Genomic DNA, 18,737 nt, shown 5'->3' with positions numbered 1-18,737 from the left:
CTGAAACAGGGTTGTCGGATAGTTTATAAAAGACCCGACACCTTGGGAAAAACACTCTCCCCCTCTATGTACACCTCGACATGCCCCAAAAATCCATCTACATGGTTAAAATATACTGGCTTTTCGAAATGTGGACACACAAGATGCAAGACATGCAAAGTCGCTAAAAACACCAAACAATTCTATAATTCCACGCACACTGAGACTTTCCCTGTTAGGAGTTTTATAAATTGTAACACGACGGGAGTAATCTATATTATTGCTTGCACCACCTGTGATTTAATATATGTGGGTTGCACTACCAGAAAATTTAAGGATAGATTGCGTGAACATCTCAATTATATACACAATCCAACAACTACAGGAGTATCTAATGCGGCATATCATTTTATACATACACATAACCGCAGTACAGATACATTAAACACTTTCGCTTTTGAACGTGTCACTTTACCCCAGAGAGGTGGTGATATTAAACAAAAAATTCTTCTCAGAGAAGCATTTTGGATCTGGAGACTCAAAACCAGAGTCCCATACGGTCTCAATTTAAAAAGAGAACTAATGTACCTATACTAATATTCTCATGCAGCTAAACATGGTTTCGCCTTGTTTTTATATTTACCATACATGTAGACATTTTATTTTATAGTCATTTTTAATCAATTGTATGCACTCGCTCCAATAACTATGATCCAACTGCCTCACAGCTGTTATGTCATTCGGACATGTATAATATCATCAGAATGTCTCGTATGGCTCTCTTAGGAGACAGACGATGTGATGTCACAGCTGTGAGGCTCAGTATCATTGATTCTTGTGTTCCAGCATATATGGGAACCTACTACACTGAATGGCGAACACTTAGACAGATATATTGTATGTTGCTGCTGCTCGTTTATTTTAATTTACTTTGTTACAATTTTCTCTCCCTTTTCCCCATTCTCCCCACATAGTAATCACCAGAAAGAAGGTGATAACATTGAAATATTGTAAGGATAGATAAAAATAAAAATGTGTATGGGAACATGGAGACTACGGGGACGGGAGGATAGCCGCAGCAGCGCACAATATTGAGACATACATGTGTACATAAAAACACAGAAATATAAATAGACAAAAAAATATATAAAAACTAGTGATATATTAATATTTGTCCCAAGCATAGCATGTCAGTGAGATAATACAACCATACTGAGAACCAAATTATGGATAATAATAACAAAACACATCGGTATATAATTTTATGAACTACTTGTCTCAGCTGCACACTACAGGGCTTTAGTTTTATTTTATAGTGCCTTAATAATGCTAGGGCTATACATATATAAAAAACATCAAAATCACAATATATTGAAACAGCATGTCTAGTCTTTCTTTATAGACCAATCCGTCTTTTGGGAAAATATGACGGAGTTCAGACAGGGCGTCTTTTCTTAATAGACCGATGTGGAGGAGTGCTCTCTGTCGGTAAATGCCCTTGTGCACCATAAATGTTACAACATATTGGATCGATCTCTGCATATAAATTTGATTTTGTTCACACATTACGAAATTGAGAGCTAATATTCCAATGGTTTACCCATTTAACTCATTGTGGGAAACCTGTTGCGCCAGGGCCTTGCAGACATAGAGCCATGGAAATTTACCAACTTCCCTCCACATTAACCCTGTGAGTGCTATATGTGTGCGTCTCTGTGGGGACACACACATGTATATGTATATATATGCGTATATGCGTGTGTGTATGTGCTTATATGCGTCCGTGCATGTATGCACAGTCTCCCTGACATGCCTTTCCCTATGATATATACCACTCGCTTATTCCCAGTGTCTAAATTTTAATTGCTGGAATGCCAAATTATGAATTTTATGTATACATGTATTTTTGTACAACACAGTGGTTCATTGTTTTGGAGTTGAGTAATCACATCTTGCTACTTTTTATCTGTTGTATTGTATTATATAATCATGTTGTAGCACTGCAGGTATGGAAATGTTTTTATGTCACGGGTGAACCTGTGTGCACAGGTGTCTTGCGTTAGCCGTGCTGATTTTTGACTCACCCGGGTTGAGACTCCTCCTTATGGGCGGATTTCTTGACGGTCGGGCCTTATTTCAGCGGGGAGCACGCCAGACACTTTAGATCATGAGTAAGAACGATAGCGTTCGAAACGCGTAGATCGTGGGGAGCAGTGGGGTTCGCGTGTCACTGTTTGCTGTCTGTACCTGTATTTGGGTGAAGATAATAAAGATCGGGATTCCTTGCACAGAACGTCCTCGAGTGCCGGAGCATTTTTTTGATCATCTATTTACCACTGGACTGGCTTGAGTCCGCCCCGTGCACCGCTATATAGGATCGGAAGGTGAGCTGGCTGTAACCTCTTTCTATATATACTTCCAGTATTTACACTGGTGGCACTATAGGGGCCATTATAAATATTATGGGCTCTACAAGACACGGTATAATTATCTGGCGAACTTATGCCCGTGATGTTAGTTGTCTGAATGGGTTAAAGGCAGGGTATGTAGAGTGCAATGGCCAGCAAATGATGTAGGAGTCAGAAAAATAGGCCATTGGTAGAAAAATAAACATCTCTCTTTACTGTACAGCAAAATAGGAATTGTAGTACATCTAACTATAGCAAAACACAGTTCCAACTGTACACAGTGCAATTCTCTCCCAGTTAGTAGTGTATGCATTTAGACAAGGATATGAGTTATGGCCCTCTTTGTACACTTTGTTGCTAAAGTCTCAACAAAATCTATGGCTGGCAACAGTACCTTGGCTGTAATGGCTATAATGTCCATTGCAGGATACATGGGTTTGATGGAGCATCTGGCCAGGGTGTGTCCAGGTGTGAAGGGTGTCTTAACAGTGTCCCTCAGTGTAGCAAAGTCTGAATGGCTTTAGTCACAGATTACCTTGCTGACTCCAATGCTTGGCTATGCAGATTCTAAGATCTTCTTTACTCTCCTTTTCTCTTTTTTTTCCGTGGAGGGAGCATTAGGCAAAAATTTCTTCCTTGCTGAACTCTCACTAATCACCCGCCAAACTGAGCTGGGGCAGATCCTGGTTACCACCCAATCTCCTGCAAAGGACTAAGCCAGGATTAATAAACCTTGGCTGTGTAACGCACCAAGTTGATCAGTTAGGATCTCAACTGCGGAATCAAAGGACATTCACTTCTACCACACTGCCTGAGTGTTTGGCTGTGTGAATTGCGGCTGCTCAGTATGAACCCCAGGCGGCTCTCTCAATCTCAGTCAGAGAGTTTGGGGTTAGCAAAATCATATACCGCATAACAATCTAATTGGTAGCTATGAGGAGGAAGGTCCCCTATTAGTTGAAGGGGATACGAGGTAGTTCATAGCATGTCCTCATGTGAGGAGTAACCCTGCAATACCCACTCTCAGCACCGGGGGTTCCCTCCACTCTGAATTGCAGTTGTAATAGTAAAGCCTGATTGCAGGCAGATACTTGCAGTTAGTAGTCCCTGGCGAGGGAGCCAGCAGCGGGGGAGCCAGTGGACGAAGGTGGGGAGTCCTCCAGGGTGTTCGGGGTTCCAATCCGGATTCGGGAATAGCGTCCTCTGGTTGAATGGAGTTGACAGGGTGCGCACTCCAAATTAGTGGAACACCCTGTACAGCCCCTGGCTCCCATTTATTGGCCGAAGCGTGAGTGGGCGGAGCCACTAGATGGCCCGGCGGCCGCTGCGTTCCACGCTGGAACGCAAACCAGCGTCCTATTACAGACGGCCGCTGCGTTCCACGCTGGAACGCAACCCAGCGTCCCATTACAAGCGGCCGCTGCGCTCCATTCTGGAGCGCAACCCAGTGTACCCTTACAGTACCCCCCCTAAGGGGACCACTCCGGGGTACCCCAATAGGGGAAGGTCGGTTAGGAAACCTCTGGTGGAACAATTTTTGGAGTCTGGGAGCATGAACGTCTTGCACATCTTCCCAAGAGTCATCCTGGGATCCATACCCCTTCCATCTAACGAGATACTGGATCCTCCCCCGTCTTCTCCTGGAATCGAGGAGCTGCTCGACTTCAAATTCCTCTTCACCTTGGACGTCTATCGGGGGTAAGGGTCGAGGATCCCTTGATGGGAACGAGCTAGGTCTGAACGGTTTCAATAGTGACACATGGAATGTGGGATGTACCTGTAGTCGAGGAGGAAGGGTGAGTCTCACCGTGTTGGGGTTGATAACCCTTTCTATGGGAAAAGGACCCAAGAATTGTCTTCCCAATTTCTTGGAAGGTACCCCCAACCGAAGGTTTCTCGTCGACAGCCATACCGAGTCCCCGACCTGGTAAGGAGGATTTTCTCTTCTGCGACGGTCGTAGTAGATCTTTTGTTTTTCCTTTGCTCGTTGGAGATTGTCTTTTAACGTCTTGAGGGTAGTTTGCAGAGTAGTCAGATAATCGTCTGTGGCTGGAACGTTTGTGGGAAGAGTGGTTTGAGGGAGAGACCTAGGGTGAAATCCATAATTAGCATAGAATGGACTATGTAAAATACAGGAATTCTTAGAATTATTATAGGCAAATTCAGCGAGAGGAAGTAGGCCTTCCCAGTCATCTTGGAGAAATGCGCAGTGACATCTGAGAAACTGTTCCAGACACTGATTCACCCTTTCAGTCTGCCCGTTAGTTTGGGGATGATAGGCGCTAGACATTCTGTGGTCGATTTCAAGTCTGGAACAGAGTGCTCTCCAGAATTTGGATATAAATTGCGAACCCCTGTCTGATATGACCTGACTAGGCAGTCCATGTAGTTTTATGATGTTGGATAGGAAAACCTCGGCTGTTTCCCTGGAAGAGGGTAACTTCTTGAGGGCCACGAAGTGTGCCATCTTATTCAGCAAATCTACTACCACCATGATGGTGTTGTTTCCTCTGGAAAGGGGAAGTTCTACGATGAAGTCCATCGAGACCCATTCCCAGGGTCTATTGGCTATAGGAAGACTCATTAGGAGACCATATGGTCGATTCCTGTCACTTTTGCATGAGGCACAGGTCTCGCACGTGGAAACGTATTCCTCAATTTCTTTGGTCATTTTTGGCCACCAGAAGTTCCTGCGTATCAGGGTTGTGGTTTTGGCTATGCCAGGGTGCCCCGCGAGGGGTGAATCGTGGCAGAGTTTGATCACCTGGGTGGTGAGGGAGGGTGGTATATACAGTTGGTTGTCCTTGTAAAGGAAACCCTGTTGGTTCAGCAGAAGACCTGGGGGTGTGTTGGCCTGGTCATCAATCAGAGCCTCCTTGAGCTGGGTCTCCAACCCGACAGTGGCGAGGACGAGTTTCTTCGGTGGTATGATCCATGTGGGGGCCGTGTCTCCGGTGCGGAATTCAGCCAATCGTGATAGGGCGTCGGCCTTCCCATTTTTTGAGCCTGGTCGGTATGTAATTTGAAAGTTGAATCTGTCAAAAAAGAAGCTCCACCGTACTTGACGTGCTGACAGTGTTTTACTGGTTTTCAGATACTGTAGGTTACGGTGATCCGTGTATATTGTGATGGGGTGTGTTGAACCTTCAAGTAAATGCCTCCAATTTTCCAGAGAAGATTTTATGGCAAGGAGTTCCTTTTCCCCTATGGGGTAATTGAATTCTGCCGTATTTAGTGTCCGGGAGTAGAACCCGATAGGATGTAACGGGGTTGAAAAGGAGCTTCGTTGGGATAGGACCGCTCCTATGGCTGCCTGGGATGCGTCTACTTCCAGCACGTAGTGATGGTTCGGATTCGGGAGGGTCAGTATTGGTGCCGAAGTGAATCTGTTCTTTAGTAAATCAAACGCTGATTGGGCCTCCTTGGACCAAACAAACTTCGTATTAACACTAGTTAACCGGGTTAGCGGTTTAGTGGTAGCGGAGAAGTCCTTGATAAATTTCCTATAGAAGTTTGAGAACTCCAGGAATCGCTGAAGGGCTTTCCGGGAGTCCGGGATCGGCCAACTTTGGATACAAGTGATCTTTGAGTGATCCATTTGGATACCCTTAGATGATATTATGTATCCGAGGAACGGAAGGGAAGTAGTCTCAAAAATACATTTTTCCTGTTTGACATATAACCGATGGATGCTTAACCGTGCAAGAACCCAACGGACGTGTTTCCTGTGATTGTGTAAGGTATCAGAATACACCAGTATATCATCAAGATAGATGATTACACATACGTCCAATAGGTCCCTAAAAATGTTGTTAATAAAATTTTGGAATGTAGCTGGGGCGTTGCACAACCCGAAGGGCATCACGGTATACTCGAAGAGTCCGTACCGGGTGCGGAAAGCTGTCTTCCATTCATAGCCCTTTCTGATCCTAATCAAGTTGTATGCGCCTCTCAAGTCCAGCTTGGTGTAGATTGTGGATGTTTGAAGTCTTTCTATGAGTTCGGATATTAGCGGCAGGGGGTACCGATTTTTGATTGTTACTTTGTTCAAGGCTCTATAATCAATGATGGGCCTTAGGCTTGCGTCTTTGTTTCTTACGAAGAACATCCCTGCGGCTGCCGGGGAGGTTGAAGGCCGAATAAAACCTTTCCGTAAGTTCTCTTCTAGGTACTGTTTGAGGTGAACAAGTTCTGGTTGTGCCAATGGGTAAATTCTTCCAGTGGGTATCTCACTGCCCGGCAACAAGTCTATGGGGCAATCGTAAGATCTATGAGGTGGCAGGGATTCCGCCTTCTTTGCACTGAATACCTCAGCGAACTCTGCGTATTGGGTGGGGACCTGGTTCACTCCCGCATGCATGAGAGTCTTGAGAGGGAAGCAGGTCTCCATGCAATAGCGTGAGGTAAACTCAACTCTCCCCTGTTCCCATAGTAGGGCCGGCTGATGTAACCGCAGCCATGGCAACCCAAGAATCACGGGAAACAAAGGAGAGTGTATGATATCAAAGGATAAAAATTCTGTGTGGTTATTTTCGCATGTTACCAAGAGGGGTTGAGTCTGACTGTGGACAGGACTAGAAGTGGTACCGTCAATGAAACTCACGGATATCGGAACGTTTTTTTCTCGTATGGGGAATTTTATTTCGGTCTATCAGATGCATGTCAATAAAATTCCCGGAAGCTCCTGTGTCCACCATGGCTTCAACGATAGTTCGGTTTTGGTCCCACTGTAAGGTGAGAGACGTGTAGATGTAACCACCTGTGCTATTATTTCTATTGCCTAAGGTACAAGACATCCTGCTCTTACCTTCATGTTTCTTTCGTATGGCGGGACATCCATCAACTATATGGTCGGCAGATGCACAGTATAAACAGAGGTTGAGGTTACGTCTCCTGGCTTTCTCCCTCTCAGTCAGAGGACCCTGAATCGCCCCGATCTCCATCATCTCTACTGCAGGACCCGGGCTGGACGGTCTTGGGGTGGGTATGAAGCCTGAGACTCTCTCGGCTCTGCGTTCCCTCAATCGTCTGTCAATGGTGGTGGCCCTCTGCATCAAGGCGTCAAGTGTATGTGGTAACTCTCCTCGGGCTAATTCATCCTTCAGGGCCTCGGAGAGGCCGAGACGGAACTGATTCCTAAGGGTGAGATCTTTCCATTCAGTCTCCCGGGCCCAACGAGTGTATTCCGCAATGAAGTCCTCTACAGGTCGTCTCCCTTGCTTTAGGCTGCGGATGGCAGTCTCTGCAGTGATTTGTTTGCTTTGGTCCTCATAGAGGAGGGCCATTGTTTCAAGGAACAGGGGAAAAGAATCCAGGACCGGGTCTTCCTTTTCTAAGTATGTGTTAGCCCATGCTCTGGGCTCCCCCCTGAGGTACGAGATCATGGTGAGTACTTTTGTTCTGTCGGTTGGGTAGGTCCGGGGCCGTAGTTCGAACATTAATTTGCACGCATTCAGGAATTCCCGGAACTGCTTACGGTCTCCTGAGAATAGTTCTGGTGGGCTGACCTTGGGTTCTGGTCCATCACGGGGGTGTCCTGTGCCCTGAGTGACAAGTTCCCGTAGGGTCTGATTTTCTAACTGGAGATGTTGTACGGTCACATTGAGGGTCTCCACCCTCTCTGTGAGGGCGACCAGATGTCCTGCAATCTCCGCTGGATCCATGCGGGTTCCACTAATATATAACGCACCAAGTTCATCAGTTAGGATCTCAACTGCGGAATCAAAGGACATCCACTTCTACCACACTGCCTGAGTGTTTGGCTGTGTGAATTGCGGCTGCTCAGTATGAACCCCAGGCGGCTCTCTCAATCTCAGGCGGAGAGTTTGGGGTTAGCAAAATCATATACCGCATAACAATCTAATTGGTAGCTATGAGGAGGAAGGTCCCCTATTAGTTGAAGGGGATACGAGGTAGTTCATAGCATGTCCTCAGGTGAGGAGTAACCCTGCAATACCCACTCTCAGCACCGGGGGTTCCCTCCACTCTGAATTGCAGTTGTAATAGTAAAGCCTGATTGCAGGCAGATACTTGCAGTTAGTAGTCCCTGGCGAGGGAGCCAGCAGCGGGGGAGCCAGTGGACGAAGGTGGGGAGTCCTCCAGGGTGTTCGGGGTTCCAATCCGGATTCGGGAATAGCGTCCTCTGGGTGAATGGAGTTGACAGGGTGCGAACTCCAAATTAGTGAACACCCTGTACAGCCCCTGGCTCCCATTTATTGGCCGGAGCGTGAGTGGGCGGAGCCACTAGACGGCCCGGCGGCCACTGCGTTCCACGCTGGAACGCAAACCAGCGTCCTATTACAGACGGCCGCTGCGTTCCACGCTGGAACGCAACCCAGCGTCCCATTACAGGCGGCCGCTGCGCTCCATTCTGGAGCGCAACCCAGCGTACCCTCACAGGCTGGGCCATCCATACATGGCTAAGCTGGGTTTTAAATATAGAAAAACAATACTGTACATACCATAAAATTAGATTAAAGAACAAACCATTTGCAGATACCCCCTGCTCTGGGGGGCTGCAAGGAAAAAGTGCTAACCCATTATCTATAGTCTGTACATTATTACATTCAAAATGGCCGCTGTCATGTTGAGACACTGTTTGTGATGTCATGATTAAATCCTGGCAGATGACTCTCTTTCTTGTGACATCAAAATGGGGGCTATGGCTCATTTACATATGATGTCATAAAGGGCGGTGGGTATACATTGAGGTGACGCACTGACCCCAGCCTCAGTCTGCAGGGCTGGCTCTCTCCTTTAGGGGCCTCTGACGAGCAGCACAGGACCAGATCGGGTAAGTTTGTCCGGCTTTTTCTTCATGTGTTTGAGACTTGTTTTTGCTGATCTTTATTTTCTATTTGTTGTATACAATGTGAGAGCTTTGTATGACCCTCAGCAGCCCCCGAAAATCAGCCTCAGGTGTGACACTGAACCTCCTCCAATGGAAGAATCCCAGGAGAATGTGAAGAAGGAGCCTCCATCTCCCTTAAAGGGCCGAAGCCACAGGAAGAACAAGACCGTTTTTTAATAAAGAAAGTTTTCTCTGTGTGTTTCTTTAAAAAACAAGATTCTTGTGTTTTTTTTCTTAAATATTAAATTGTACCATTTCTCCTGTGCCCGTTTTCTATCTGTATTTTATGTATGTACTGATTAGTCACAGGGCAGAACCCCTGAAGGATGGGTAACCAATGTACTCCTGATAGGAAATGCATTAAAGGGATATTCCCATCTTGGACATTAGTGGCATACTGCTAGAATATGCCATAAATGTCAGATAGGTGTAGGTACCACCTGTGCGACAGGTCCTGAAGTTAACGGAGAGCACCCTGCACATACACAGTGTCCGCTCCATTAACTGGTATTAGACTTCCAAAAAATGCAAGACAGGTGCGCTGTGTATCCAATGCCATCATGTGAGATACTGTTTGCTGAGCTGCTTTATCTAATCCTATCATATGTGATACTGTCTGCTGAACTGTGTATCTAATCTTCTCCCAGAATGTACTTATTAGTAATGGTGCCCCCAGTATTTATAATGCTCCCTGTAGTGCCCCCAACATTTATAATGTCCCCTGTGGTGCCCCCCAATATTTATACTGGCTTTTGTAGTGTCCCGAATGTTTATAAGGCCCCCTAAGTGCCCCAATAAATATACTGTCTCTTGTAGTGCTTCCAGTATTTACACTGGTGGCACTATAGGGGCCATTATAAATATTATGGGCTCTACAAGACACGGTATAATTATCTGGCGAACTTATGCCCGTGATGTTAGGTGTCTGAATGGGTTAAAGGCAGGGTATGTAGAGTGCAATGGCCAGCAAATGATGTAGGAGTCAGAAAAATAGGCCATTGGTAGAAAAATAAACATCTCTCTTTACTGTACAGCAAAATAGGAATTGTAGTACATCTAACTATAGCAAAACATAGTTCCAACTGTACACAGTGCAATTCTCTCCCAGTTAGCAGTGTATGCATTTAGACAAGGATATGAGTTATGGCCCTCTTTGTACACTTTGTTGCTAAAGTCTCAACAAAATCTATGGCTGGCAACAGTACCTGGGCTGTATTGGCTATAATGTTCATTGCAGGATACAGGGGTTTGATGGAGCATCTGGCCAGGGTGTGTCCAGGTGTGAAGGGTGTCTTAACAGTGTCCCTCAGTGTAGCAAAGTCTGAATGGCTGTAGTCACAGATTACCTTGCTGACTCCAATGCGTGGCTATGCAGATTCTAAGATCTTCTTTACTCTCCTTTTCTCTTTTTCCGTGGATCTTGCAGAGATCTGTTAGTCTAGTGTGTTTCTTGGGCCTAAGAGGAGGGAGCATTAGGCAAAAATGTCTTCCTTGCTGAACTCTCACTAATCACCCGCCAAACTGAGCTGGGGGCAGATCCTGGTTACCACCCAATCTCCTGCAAAGGACTAAGCCAGGATTAATAAACCTTGGCTAGGCCATCCATACATGGCTAAGCTGGGTTTTAAATATAGAAAAACAATACTGTACATACCATAAAGTTACAGCTTGTCTGTGAGCGCCACTACCCCAGGGAGACTGCAAGGTCCCAGGGTACCAGAACTGCATGCTACAGAGTACAATGACAGCAGAATGAGAGCGCATGGAGCGGCTTTTGGGGAGACTGGACGGCTAATGGTGTCTTGGGTCTAAGCAAGTTACCGCCACCTCCTAGCACTGTACCGAGAACTTCTCAGAGGAGAGCTTTCAGCCTCCATAGACCTCTTACCTGCAGCCGGACTTCTGCAAACAACTTAAACGGCCGGCACGGATTCGGCACGAACCAGTAAGGCATACATTGGATTTTTGCTCCCAAGAGGTAAGCTTACCTTCACTCACGCCACGTGGGACGCCACGGACCGGACAGAAGAATTGTGCGTGAGTAGCAAATCACTGTATGATACCTAAATAACGCGGGATATTTGATTTGAAATGCTCTGTTAGACAATCAGGGCCAATTTGCAACATTGTATCCAAATCCCCTGGACTGTAATAGTTCAGCAACAGTTTCTCCTCCAGGAAAGCAGCTACGAGGGAGATATAATCTCCACAACGATAATACTGAGCCCCCACAGACTAAGGGCAGGATACGACCTAGGACTGTGACCGATCATTTTATTACGTAGAACACTATTTTCACTGCTGGATTTATATGCATGCTAACCAAACAAATTATTTGTTATACCACGGTTACACACGGATGGACTTTGGTTTTATTACTAGTGATTTTTTACACTACCAGGATTTTTGATAATCATTTCTCCTACTAGGACCCTCACGCTGCCTACACACTCTGAAAAGGCTTACCCGCATTTACAAAAGTGGTGACCCCTCTAGGGGGCCACCACACCAAGCACTTGCACTTTTGGCACAATTTACAATTTATAATTTTTTCGGAACGCACCTGCACTTTGTGCATGATACCTAAATAACGCAGGATATTTGATTTGAAATGCTCTGTTAGACAATCAGGGCCAATTTGCAACATTGTATCCAAATCCCCTGGACTGCAACAGTTTCTCTTCCAGGAAAGCAGCTACGAGGGAGATATAATCTCCACATCGATAATACTGAGCTCCCACAGACTAAGGGCAGGATACGACCTAGGACTGTGACCGATCATTTTATTACTTAGAACACTATTTTCACTGCTGGATTTATATGCATGCTAAACAAACAAATTATTTGTTATACCACGGTTACACACGGATGGACTTTGGTTTTATTACTAGTGATTCTTTACACTACCAGGATTTTTGATAATCATCTCTCCTACTAGGACCCTCACGCTGCCTACACACTCTGAAAAGGCTTACCTGCATTTACAAAAGTGGCGACCCCTCTAGGGGGCCACCACACTAAGCACTTGCACTTTTGGCACAATTTACAATTTTTTCGGAACGCACCTGCACTTTGTGGAATCTGCCTAAGAACACCCCTAAGCCCGGCTTCAGCGCTGCGGCACGACAAGGGGAGGGCCGGAGCCGACAGAGGGACGGCGCTCGGCGTCCTTACGCATGTATCACGGACAGGCCCGCCCGGGCCAGAAGGGACCAGAGAAACCAGAGCGGTCACCCTGGGTCGCATACCTCAGATCTGCGAATCAAGTACGACCCACAACAACTGCTGGCACTACAAAACAGGGGCACAGATATCCCTGGTGCTATTTTAACCAAAGCTTTTAAACTTAAGATTTTAAAAACACCTATTTTTAACCATTCGCCACAAACCATAGATAGCATAGACCTAAAATATCCAGAACGAAATAAACGGCCCCCGGTAAGAAAATCCCTCCACATTGACCTAAGATGTGCCTTAATAAATGCCAGATCAGCAGTTAAGAATAAATATGAAATTCGCGATCTATGCATAGATAGAAACTATGAATGTCTGTTTATTACGGAATCATGGTTTACAGAAAAGTCCAGGGTAGACATCAGGGAAATTCTCCCACCAGACTACAACATCATTATAAAGAATAGGCCTAACAAACAGGGGGGAGGGATAGCGATTGTACATAAAAACACAATAAAAATAACAGAAATTAACCTTCCCACGGAAAACCCATCATGGGAAACACTCATAGCACGTTTGACGTTAGAAAATAAATATACAATAATAACAGCGTTATGTTACAGACCCCCAGGACCCCGCACTCATTTCACAGACAACTTCATAGAATGGGCCACGGATCTCACAATAAAACATCATAGACTTCTTATTCTAGGGGATCTTAACCTTTGGTTTAACGATAAACAAGATACCTCAGCCCAAAAAGTCATCATACAGCTCGACTTAGCCCAGCTCACTTTAAGGGTTGACAAACCCACACATAAAGCGGGTCACCTGCTCGATCCGATTTTTGAAAAAAATCTAAAATTAACGGTAGAAGATCCCGAAGAACTGCTCTGGACTGACCATAGACTCATAGCCTTCGAACTCCACATCCCAAATAATACGAAGCAGCTAACTACAGGAGAAAAAAATTTGCGAAGAAATAACAACAACCTGACATATGACAAAATTCTACCTACCCTGGAAGAACACATCAGCAAAATTGACCTCAAACTGCCCTGTGAGAAACTCACATTACAATTTGACGACATCGTCAAAAAAACGGCGGACCAACATGCCCCGTTGAGATTGGTAAATAATTCAGGGAAAAAAGCACCGTGGTATACGAGAGAACTAAAAATAGTGAAAATAGAATGCAACAGACTAGAGAGGGCATGGAGGAAAAATCCGATAGAAGAATCACAGCTAAAATACAAGACCCAACTGACGATTTATCACAAAGCAATCTTCAAGGCCAAACAAGACCATTTTGCGAGCGAGATCGAAAACGCTGCTCAAAAGCCTAAAAAGATCTTTCAGATCATTTTCGATCTAGCTAACCCTGATGGCCTCAAAACCACCATTCCCGAATCCCAAGACCTCTGCAACGACATCTCAAAATTTTTTAAACAAAAAGTTGATGACATCCAAAACGACATCCTGCTAGCTCAACAGGCAACTGTCCCCCCCATGGAGAACAACGTGACAAACCCTACCCACACCTTCACTCTATGCCCATTAAAACTTGAGGACCTAACTAAAAGCATGAAAAACATGTCCAAAGCAACTTATCCCCTCTCCAATATCCAAACTAAATCTCTTATTGAATGCACGACCACCATTGCCCCGTTAATTCTAACAATTATAAATGACTCCTTTCTCAGTGGTAACGTCCCCGAGACTCTCAAGCTAGGAATCATAACCCCCCTCCTCAAGAAACCAGGAGCAGACATAAAAATGATGGCCAACTTCAGACCGATTACCAACATCCACCTAATAGCTAAAATCATGGAGATAGCAGTGGCAAGCCAACTCCAGCTTCACGTAGAAAAGCATCGACTCCTAGATGAACATCAGTCGGGCTTCAGGCCAACACACAGCACGGAATCAGCCCTGGTCAGCCTTTGGGATGAAGCCCTAGGGGTCGCTGACGAGGGAGGGGGGACCTGGCTGGTTCTCATAGACATGTCGGCAGCCTTCGACACTATCAGCCATCCCATCCTCCTAAATAGATTAAAAGCTGACATTGGAGTAGATAACCACGGACTTGCCTGGTTTGACTCTTTCCTGAAAATCAGAACTCAGAGAGTCAAACTGGGCTTATTCTTTTCCCCAGTCGAGAAGGTGGAGTGGGGAGTCCCTCAGGGATCTCCCCTCTCGCCATTACTTTTTAACATTTATGTCCGACCTCTGCTCGCCATTCTGAAGGAGTATAACATCAGCTATGAGTCTTATGCGGACGATACACAGATCCTTTTGAGAGTATCGAAATCCGCTGATGACTATAAACTCACGCAAGAAGGACTAAATAAGGCCAGGAACTGGCTAGCACATAACCACCTCAAACTCAACCCGACCAAGACTGAGCTTGTTGCACTACATAAAACACCAGAGGCTGCTGCCCCGTCTATCTTTGGGGAAACGTTGCCATCGCCACGCAAGGAAAGAGTCTGGGGATAATTTTGGATCAAGAAATGAGCCTCCGTCCCCAGATTAAAGAAGTAATACGGAAAGCAAACTTCGCCCTATTCCTTCTAAAAAAAAGCCCTACCGTTTCTCCCCAACACATGCAGACAGGTCGTGGTGGGAGCACTAGTCAACTCTCACCTGGACTATGGCAATGCAATGTATGCGGGGCTACCAGAGAAAGATCTGAGAGCTCTGCAACTCTGTCAAAACAGAGCCATCCGGCTCATCAAGAAACTAGATTGGACAGACTCTGTTACAAAAGCACGCAGGGAACTCCACTGGCTCCCAGTGAAAGAGAGAGTGCAGTTTAAGCTGTGCTGCTTAACACACAAAGCTCTCTACAAAACAGGCCCCATTTATCTGCAAAAAAAGATAACACGTTACCATCCTCCTAGAGAACTGAGATCCACCTAAGCCTCCCTTTTGTCGGTGCCAAGAACCCGCCTCAAGACAAGGGGGGACAGACGTTTCTCAGTATTAGCCCCCAAGATCTGGAACTCCCTCCCAGAACATATTAGAACTATACCAGATTACCTGGAATTCAGGAAGCTGGTTAAGACCTGGCTATTTGTGTAGGATGACGTAGGGGCCCACCAATACAGCCGTCCACAAGCGCTTCGATCGGATTGAGTTCCTCTAGAGCGCTATATAAGGACTTAGTAACATAACATAACATAACATAAAATTAGATTAAAGAACAAACCATTTGCAGATACCCCCTGCTCTGGGGGGCTGCAAGGAAAAAGTGCTAACCCATTATCTATAGTCTGTACATTATTACATTCAAAATGGCCGCTGTCATGTTGAGACACTGTTTGTGATGTCATGATTAGAATCCTGGCAGATGACTCTCTTTCTTGTGACATCAAAATGGGGGCTATGGCTCATTTACATATGATGTCATAAAGGGCGGTGGGTATATATTGAGGTGACGCACTGACCCCAGCCTCAGTCTGCAGGGCTGGCTCTCTCCTTTAGGGGCCTCTGACGAGCAGCACAGGACCAGATCGGGTAAGTTTGTCCGGCTTTTTCTTCATGTGTTTGAGACTTGTTTTTGCTGATCTTTATTTTCTATTTGTTGTATACAATGTGAGAGCTTTGTATGACCCTCTGCGGCCCCCGAAAATCAGCCTCAGGTGTGACACTGAACCTCCTCCAATGGAAGAATCCCAGGAGAATGTGAAGAAGGAGCCTCCATCTCCCTTAAAGGGCCGAAGCCACAGAAATCCAAGACCATTTTTTAATAAAGAAAGTTTTCTCTGTGTGTTTCTTTAAAAAACAAGATTCTTGTGTTTTTTTTCTTAAATATTAAATTGTGCCATTTCTCCTGTGCCCGTTTTCTATCGGTATTTTATGTATGTACTGATTAGTCACAGGGCAGAACCCCTGAAGGATGGGTAACCAATGTACTCCTGATAGGAAATGCATTAAAGGGATATTCCCATCTTGGACATTAGTGGCATACTGCTAGAATATGCCATAAATGTCAGATAGGTGTAGGTACCACCTGTGCGACAGGTCCTGAAGTTAATGGAGAGCACCCTGCACATACACAATGTCCGCTCCATTAACTGGTATTAGACTTCCAAAAATTGCAAGGCAGGTGCGCTGTGTATCCAATGCCATTATGTGAGATACTGTTTGCTGAGCTGCTTTATCTAATCCTATCATATGTGATACTGTCTGCTGAACTGTGTATCTAATCTTCTCCCAGAATGTACTTATTAGTAATGGTGCCCCCAGTATTTATAATGCTCCCTGTAGTGCCCCCAACATTTATAATGTCCCCTGTAGTGCCCCCCAATATTTATACTGGGTTTTGTAGTGTCCCAAATGTTTATAAGGCCCCCTAAGTGCCCCAATAAATATACTGTCTCTTGTAGTGCTTCCAGTATTTACACGGGTGGCACTATAGGGGCCATTATAAATATTATGGGCTCTACAAGACACGGTATAATTATCTGGCGAACTTATGCCCGTGATGTTAGGTGTCTGAATGGGTTAAAGGCAGGGTATGTAGAGTGCAATGGCCAGCAAATGATGTAGGAGTCAGAAAAATAGGCCATTGGTAGAAAAATAAACATCTCTCTTTACTGTACAGCAAAATAGGAATTGTAGTACATCTAACTATAGCAAAACATAGTTCCAACTGTACACAGTGCAATTCTCTCCCAGTTAGCAGTGTATGCATTTAGACAAGGATATGAGTTATGGCCCTCTTTGTACACTTTGTTGCTAAAGTCTCAAAAAAATCTATGTCTGGCAACAGTAGCTTGGCTGTAATGGCTATAATGTCCATTGTTAGGATACAGGGGTTTGATGGAGCATCTGGCCAGGGTGTGTCCAGGTGTGAAGGGTGTCTTAACAGTGTCCCTCAGTGTAGCAAAGTCTGAATGGCTGTAGTCACAGATTACCTTGCTGACTCCAATGCTTGGCTATGCAGATTCTAAGATCTTCTTTACTCTCCTTTTCTCTTTTTCCGTGGATCTTGCAGAGATCTGTTAGTCTAGTGTGTTTCTTGGGCCTAAGAGGTGGGAACATTAGGCAAAAATTTCTTCCTTGCTGATCTCTCACTAATCACCAAACTGAGCTGGGGGCAGATCCTGGTTACCACCCAATCTCCTGCAAAGGACTAAGCCAGGATTAATAAACCTTGGCTGGGCCATGCATACATGGCTAAGCTGGGTTTTAAATATAGAAAAAAAAAACTGTACATACCATAAAATTTGATTAAAGAACAAACCATTTGCAGATACCCCCTGCTCTGGTGGGCTGCAAGGAAAAAGTGCTAACCCATTATCTATAGTCTGTACATTATTACATTCAAAATGGCCGCTGTCATGTTGAGACACTGTTTGTGATGTCATGATTAGAATCCTGGCAGATGACTCTCTTTCTTGTGACATCAAAATGGGGGCTATGGCTCATTTACATATGATGTCATAAAGGGCGGTGGGTGTAAGAAAATATTCTTATCTTTCCCTTATATTGTACCTGAGGCACAAGACTTCGGTATTCAGCTTGATTTGATTCTTATATCTGACGTCAGAGAGAGTGATAATGAAGCAAGACAGACTGCTGTGTAGTTTCAAAATGACTCTGAAGGATTTATTATCTCGTGAGACTTATATAGTCCTAAATGACATGATGTTTAAGTTAAACAGTAACACATGTTTTTAGCCAGCTACACATTTACCTTATCTCTTTACCAGAGTTTATGGCTATCTATAACATGTAAAAAAACTCTTAGTAATGGCTTTTTTCTATGGACTTTCACCTACTACATGTCCCTGTGTGCGTATAGATCACAATGTAATATAAGCTTATATAAAAATAGGTTTTGGACTGTAATAGAATCCTTCAACCCCCTCTTAAAAACTATATATTTCTATAGAATGTGTTTTTTTCAGTTTGTTCCTTTCTAGTTTTTCCTTAGTTTGCTTGTAAGCCTTTAGGTATTCCATATACCCTTCAGGAGTATAATCCTCAGGCTTTGTTGAGGTTGTGTTTGCCTCTTTTACCTCTACCGGAGTATAGAGAAATGTTGAGTGTACCCCTCTTTCGGCCACATTGTTACATACGGCCAGAAGGGAGGGCACACACTGTAGACAACGGCAGAGACACACTATTGCAGCGACTACGGCGAGTGCCACTCCTAAAACATACCTTATTTGACCAAAGTCAGGTATCCAGCCAAAAAGCCAGTCCCACCATCCTTGGTCAACATCTTGTTTTATATGTTTTATCATTTCTTCTAGTTGGCCTATTTTATCTTTTATTCCACGGGAGTGATCTGATAAATTGAAACAACACATCCC

The 18,737-nt window shown here is 44.8% G+C and overlaps 1 pseudogene; it reads right to left on the bottom strand.

Moving 5' to 3' along the window:
* Nucleotides 1-15,240: 15,240 nt before the first annotated feature.
* LOC120993773 overlaps nt 15,241-18,737 on the bottom strand; it is a 55,440-nt pseudogene continuing 51,943 nt past the window's right edge.

Source organism: Bufo bufo, chromosome 3, assembly GCF_905171765.1.
Source record: "Bufo bufo chromosome 3, aBufBuf1.1, whole genome shotgun sequence".
NCBI classification, from domain to species: domain Eukaryota; kingdom Metazoa; phylum Chordata; class Amphibia; order Anura; family Bufonidae; genus Bufo; species Bufo bufo.
Note: the sequence above shows the minus strand (reverse complement) of the source record. Positions and strands in the feature narration are given on the sequence as shown.